The sequence below is a fragment of the Pygoscelis adeliae genome, unplaced genomic scaffold, assembly GCF_000699105.1.
Source record: "Pygoscelis adeliae isolate BGI_AS28 unplaced genomic scaffold, ASM69910v1 Scaffold85, whole genome shotgun sequence".
NCBI classification, from domain to species: domain Eukaryota; kingdom Metazoa; phylum Chordata; class Aves; order Sphenisciformes; family Spheniscidae; genus Pygoscelis; species Pygoscelis adeliae.
In genome coordinates, this window is record NW_008824900.1 from 4,539,890 (window position 1) to 4,547,424 (window position 7,535).

Below are 7,535 nucleotides of genomic sequence, written 5' to 3' on the forward strand. Positions count from 1 at the left end.
TAGAGAAGTGAACATAGAGAATGTTTTAGATATCTCACATTATCCATCTCCTCCTTTATTCCACCCAAGGAGATAAGGCTGGTCTGCATACACAGACTGAAAGGAAGAGCACTGCTGGAGAATCAGACTGTATTGGCGTTCAATCTGGTCATTAATAGTGCAATAAATATAAAAATTTAAAATATTTAGGTATCATATGGTAAAATGCCTGATTTTAGCAATGCTATTAATGTACTGCCAGTTATACTACAGTTACTACTACGACAGTTCATTTAACCTTCAAAAGGCCAAAGTTCTTCCCATTCCAAAGCTGAAGAGGTTATATCACTTTCAAAGCTCTGGCTATTTTGTAATACTTATTTTAGAACTGTGGATATTGCTATTAATAGAATCATCTCACCCATTTCTAAGTCCAGTGAAGTAATAAACAGCAGTGATGTTTTATGACAGTGAGTCAGCTATGCACTGCTGAAAGGTGTTACTTTTTCCAGCTCTGAATTTGTCACCTCTTCTAAAGTGAATATTCAGTACTCATAATGCAGGAAATGTTTCTGAAGTACATTAACTATGTAATTCACTAGTTTGTTTACTTTTATTCCGTACTGTCTTATTCATCTTTTGATGAACTAAAGAGACTCATTCTTTTCAGGTGTCCTCATTCAAGATGTTTCCCGTGCCTTGATTTTTGTTACCTATCTCTACATTTCTTCTTTCTAAGAGCTTTTACTAGGTAACAAAATCTGGAGTCAAATGATTGTGTGGAGTCTTTCAGTTTCAGAAAAACCTTAAAAAGGGATGAGCTGGGTTTTTTTCCTCTCTCCTGAACTAGCAGCCAATTTTCATGCAGATAAATTTATATCTGATTGAGAGACAGGCACTTAATTCAAATAAGGTTTTTTCTTTTTAAATCTTTTTTTCGTTACCTAGCCATTCTCTTCCTTCTAGTTTCCTCCTTAAAACAAACAAAAATATTTTGCCTGGAAAGTCTGCATAGTAATGACCAATTTATACATACCTCTACCAGTTAGTGTTGCCTGTGAATCTGCATCTTCACAATGAACCTACAAGTTACTAACCTTTGTCAAAAATCTTTGGGCATGTTGAGCAGATACACTGTAGGTAAACAGTATTGGGTCATGCTTTGTTTCTGATTTTCTGTCACTTGCAGACCATCTATGTCCATAGCAGGTCCTTGGATTTTCTTCAAATCTTACTCTACGTTTTTTCCTAGTGCCTTCTCTTTCTAGTTTATAAGCACACGTTTCAGTAGTGTTGATGTACAAACTGTGGGTGAATGTAACCTGAAATTCACACATTTGCCAGTCTCCACTGGCTATTCAGGAGTATCATAATGTATTTCCCTTTCTTTGTGAATTTAAACTTATCATCAAGGTGTGGATAAGCTTGCTTTTATCCTCTCCTTGGAAATGGGTGAAGGCTTTTCAAGTGGTGTTTTGTGAAAGAGCTAGAAGTGTTAAATGTAACAGTTTCAAAAGATTAGGGTTGTGTTAAAACACCTTTGTCCAATCTAGAGTACTAGTTAGCTAGTACTTTGGGTTTTTTGTAATATTAGTTTTGTTGGGCTAGTGCAATATCTATCTTTCTGATTCTTTTTTCCTCAGTAAGTAATATTAATGTCAACAAGTGGCTCTGTAACAAAGGTAGGAATTTCTAGATCTTTTATCAGTAGTGTCTGAAAAGGTAAATCTTCTGTAAGCTAGAGATGGAGCTGAAACTTGTATAGATAGCTGTGTCTAGGCTAACTGAACCAGTTAATTAGGGTACAGAGAAGGATAATCATGATAGCATACAAGATGGGCTATTTAAGTTAGCTCTGGACCTGGGATATTGAGTACTTGGTGTTTGAAACCTGAGCAGGTGCTGTTCCTATGCTATCAGGGTACCCCAGCTGCATAGTATAAATCTATCTGGGCACATTTAGGTGAGTTACAGGCTGGGTGGTGGTGGGGTGATAAGATGAAGAGAATTTCAATGTTTGTAGCCTGAGTTGATCAGAGAAGTTTTAGGTAAAGTAAGTAAATGTTGTGGTTTGTTGTTTTTTTTTTTTTTAATTTTCTTCTCTCTGTTTGTCTCACATGGTGAATGCTGGGAAGGCAGGGATGTGATGGTAATGTTCTATTAGATATGAAGCTTGTGTGAGGTGTGCTTGCTTATAGATTCAAAAGTAGATATTTCCTTTCCTCTGATGAGGAAAAAGATCATCCCACATATGAGGGATACTTTCCAAACAAGTGATGAAAGAGTCACGTTCAGAAGCTTTTTCATCCATGAAGCCAGTCATCTTCAGTTTAGTGATAGCATGGCCATCTGTTGCGTTAATGTTCTACTCATCAGGTAATTCACCTAAGTCAAGTTGGGAATTTGGCATCTATTATCTTCTTTCAACACTGGTGATGCAGTATGGTATAAAAAAACCTGTGTTTTTTAACTGTTGGGGGAAGTACCCCAACTTCCCCCTGGAATAACCTACTTTATAACACAATTAGGATATTTAAAATATAATTTTATTTTTCTTAGAACAATTATAGACATATATAAATTCACACTTGCACAGGAATGAGAGGGTGGAGAAAGCTACATCTTGGACAAATGCGTGTCATATACTACTAACTTCTGGAGAGCTTTGTTGTTTGGCTTGGGGCAGTAGAGAACAGTGTCTAAACGTGTCCAGAGTCCGTGGCATCATTAAGAAGCATCAGGTATTTGGAAGGATGGTGACAGGCAAGCCCCAAAAATATTGTACTTGGGAAAATTCCCCTTAAAGGAGGAGAATGGAATATTTCCTGTCTATCTGTAACTTCTGTAAGGCTGTGGTCCCTGAAATTCTGCTTTTTCCAGGATTGGGTTGTTGGTTGATTCTCTAGCTGAAAGGAAGGGAGGGAATATTCTTTGCTTTCTTATCCTTCTATTTAGTGGAAAGGTAGAAGCTCTTTCTGTATTTTCTCAATCCCTTTGTTTCTTTCCTCCTCACAAACAGGACAAATTAGCTTGTTTCCTTACTCTGCCACAACCTTGTAGGGCTGCTCTGGTCTCAGTGCAGTGCTGCTTTACAGAAGGTGTTGGAAGGTAAAGGTCTTGTCCTTAGCAGCCTTTTATGTATGTGGAAGCTATTGTAGCTAGCAGATCAAAACAGACTTTAGTTGTTGTGAAAATACAGACCTAACAACACTTTGTAGGTGCAAATGGTTGTGGGTTTGGTGGGATGTAGCAACGTTCTGTCATCAGCACTGAAATTGCTTGAGTTCAAAAGCTGTATGGGATTTCTGAATTGTTCCTGAAAGAATATGTGAAGTCTGGAATGAGTCATTTATCCAGCGTGCTCTCATTTGAGTTTCCCCATTAGTCTCATCCATTGATGTTATTTGTCTTGGGTTTCTTCATTCAGTTCAGGATGGTGTCACAGAAGCTCCTGGGGAGCTTTTTACCACATCTTAAGAAAACGCTGCATTGGCTTTCAGTTTGCAAGCTTCTGTTTCTAGGTGCATTTCTCTTCTGTTTGAACAAGCTTTGTCTGGTTTGAACACAGAATGAATTGAACGGAGACTGGATTTTTGTGTGTCAGTTCCTCCCAGTGGGCCCATGGTCACAGTTGCTTACATCTGTTCTTGGGCATATGTCTCTGATGCTGCAGTACCTGTGCTGCCTGAGAGGCTGCTGTCAGAGCGGTACCTCCAATCATCATCCCGAAGGGGATCAGTTCCTCTCCCTCTTCACCCAAATGTCCCATTTTTAGCCACGTGACCAACTTCTATTCAAGCTCTGATGTGGTTTAGGAGGAAGCTAATGCTGCCCATTCAATAAAGAAGCACTGCTGATTTTTTTTTTTAAGGATCTAATTAGAATTAACTGTAGCTGGTATTCTGCCTTCACTATGAACAGGTTTGACTCAACCCAGTAAGAGCAGCTTTCTATATAAGACCCAGAAGAGCACAAATATGAAAGATCCTAGAGCAGCATTAGGTTTCTTCATATATTCTCTTCCCTTACATGTTCTAGCTCCCTTTTGAAACAGGTTGTTGTCCTTAAATGAGAAGAGCAGAATTCATTCTAGTCAATGTGTTAGGAAGACAGTACTGAAGTTCAAAAAGAGCTGGAGTCTTTGAGAACTTTGAGCCTTTTATGTTACTGAAGTCTTCTGAATGAACCATATCAAGCAGTTTATTCACCTTTCACTGATTACCTATTTTATAGCCTCTTAACTTATAATGTTTTCCTCATTATTCCTTTATTAATTATGCACAAACTCGCTGCCACCATAGTGACTTATTCCCCCAATTTATCAATACATTTCCAATAATACATAGCTATCCTCATTTAATTGCAAGAATATATATTCTGTTCCTCTTGCGTTTGACCTGTAACATTTGTCTAACTGCCCTTCCCCTTGGGTTTGCATAAATTAGTTGCTGACTGCTTGTCCCACTAGTTACAGCCCAGGAGCAAAGCGCTGATCACAGCTGCTGAGACAACACAGATGAATGCCCTGAGACTGGCTCTGTGGACAGCCCAAGCATCTCCCTGCTGTGCTTGCTCAACCAGGTGCTGAGTTGATGCTGGCAGCAGCCTCAGGGTAAACAAGGGGTGAAAGGAACCTGCAGCCCTGAGGTAGATATGAAAGAACAGGAGACAGTGAGTCCGCTGAGGTACACAACACTACTCATTTTCTCCAGTGAGACTTTACTATAAACAAGGACTATAAACTTGCTAGGACTGCTATCAGCATTTTAAAAATCAGCTTCATCTTTGGAGTTAGCTGCACTTACTGCTTGCTTCAGGCACTAACTTAATCAAAACATGCACAGCAAGAGCTCTTATCTCTTTTTTTGCAAACCACAAGGTACTGTATAGTGTCAGTTTAACTTCTTCAGACTAAAGCATGCTGCTGTATGTTAGCAAGGTGCACTTGCAAATAATTACTTACACCTGAGAACAAAAATGGCTTCAGTTACCCCACAAGACAAAAGTACAATACTTATGAAAAAGGAGGAAAAAAAATGCTTTAAAGAAAACAATTTTTTTCCCCATAAATAAGAGTCTCGCTATGAGTGAGGGCTGTTGTGAAGTTCTGAATCCAGATTCATGTGCATGTTAAATGTCATAGACTGCTCATCACATTCTGTACAAGATGATTCACTTTTTCCAACCGCTTCAATGTTGCACATATGGAATCTGTTGTATATTGTCAGCCAGTACTGCACTGTGTTTCATCCCGTTGTGTATATAAACCATGCTGAGTCTTTCAACCATTCCTGTAATATCCCTACTTCTGCAGTGTTCCTCTCAGGAGAGAGAAGGCAAGGCTTTTTGATACTTTATTTTTTAATCCCAATATGGGATCTAATAATATATTGTAACTATTGTAATAGCTACTACAAGGACACAGAAGACTACTTGATGCTGTGTTAACTTGGACAGTTTGCCTTCAGAGTGCTTAGCTTGTGATCCTAAAATTGTGTTCACTCTTGGGTTTTTTTTAGTCTTAACAAGATTATATTTGAGCTTTTCAATCCCCTGCAAGACTTGACAGTCACATGTGTAGAAGATAAAAGCTTCTTCCTGTGGTATAAGGCCTTCTCATCTGCCTTAACCTTTCAGTGTTTGGTAAATGGGATTAAAGCATCAAAACAAAAGTTTAAAATAATCAACTATCAATAAACCTGTTGGCAGTTGTTCCAAAATACTCATGATAGTTTATAGATTGCTGTGGCTGATTGGCAGTGCTCGCTGAATTCCTCAAGAGGGTGGAACTGGAACCAGACCCAGTGGGTGTGTCACGAGGAATGAGGGGGCCGTGTGGATGTGCATGTTCTCACTTCTTCAGACATCTAACCCGGAACTACAGCGACCTCTCATTTTTATCCAAACCTTTGGATGTTACAGTCTTCAGGCTTTTTTTTAATGTCTGTACTCTGATAGCAGAACCAGCTTTCAGTTCAAGCATGTTTTTCAAATTTTCTGTGTGACTAGCTGTTGCAATCTCCTTCCTTTGGCTTATGTTTGTGACAAATTAAGCACTCCAAACTTCCTGTAGCTTTGTCCAAACAGGGAAATTGCAAATATATGCCCTAAATTAAGGCACAGCGTAATGAAACAACTCTGAAAATGTTGAATCACTTGTGTTGAAAACACTGGGGACTGATTGAACTTGTCGAAGAGCCAGTGCTGGAGAGTCATTCCCTCACCCTCCTCCCTCACATGCACCTAAAACCAGCCTGACAGGTGAGAAACAGGCTTTCTGGTGTGGTTTTTTTGCCTGCTTTGATAGTGCCTGCAGCTCTGCCAGGTGCAAGGTGTGGCTGCATGGGAGCTGAACTGCCTTGTGCTGAGTTGTTTACCTTTGCTGGGAAACTTGTGTTTACCAACCTGTGGTAGGGAACTTCGAGCTTAGACATTGTGCTCAAAGAAGACCACCTGTGGTGAAAGCAGCCCTGTCTGCTGCAGTGGAGGTGTATCAGTTAATACTGACTAATTAAACCCATAATGAAAAAATAAGAATTTGTCCCTTTGGACTTTCACTTTTTTGTTTTCTCCTAATGGCTAAGTGTAAAGATTATAGGCTCCATTAGAATCTGAGGGAACAACACACTCCACCCTTCAAAAGCAGAATTGTTACTTTGTGAACTTCCTATATTCTCAGTTTTCTGCATATTCAGAATAAGTAGTGATATGTTTTGGTTTGTTTGGGTTTTTTTAAATAATCCCACAGTGATAGTCTGCCTTGATGGCCTCATTTCGCAGGCCTATGACCTGCGAAATGAGGTATAATGAGGTCCACTGTATTAAACCCTGTACTAAAGTCCTGCCGTAGCTTTACTGTTGAATGGGATTATTTGCATGTGTCAGTAGATATTGGAATGCAAACTCTTATTTAATAAACAAATTCAGTTTTGATATAAACAGGCTTCCATGTTTTGTTGTGTTAATGGGCTTGAGGAGAGCAAACATTTTAATTTGTTTTTCTTTATTATCTTGGGTTGTTTGTGTCCCATCATCCCCCCACCAGTCTCTCCTTTTCTCTCATGGAAAGATAGGATTACATGAGACTCAAAGTTTTCATTTAAGAAAAGAGAAAGAAAAGCAATCTTGTCTGACTTTTCAGAAACATGAGGAAACCAGCCTTATAGGTTCATCCAGTAGGTAAAGACATAAAACACTGATTTATAAATGACTTTATGTAATGTGAAGAACTGTAGGGATCTGTTTCTTCTTGAAATCTTGCAGAATGCAGTATTGCCTTTCAGACCTTGAACTTGCAGTGGAATACTAATATGAGCTCTTCTGGGGAATTTTCCTAATGGATTTACCTGAAATGACTGCTTTACATAAGGGAAAATACTGACTTGTCAAAACTAAAATAATTTTGTGGGAACAGATAATTTTCTTGGTTTTTTTTGACAGGGAAGGCTTCTTAGTTGAATGAGAGATCTTCCACTGCATGTCCCCCTCTGCACTGAACTTGGCTGTCCTTAAGTCTCTGCTTGCAATTCTGCTGGCAGCCTTGCCTGGTAACTTGT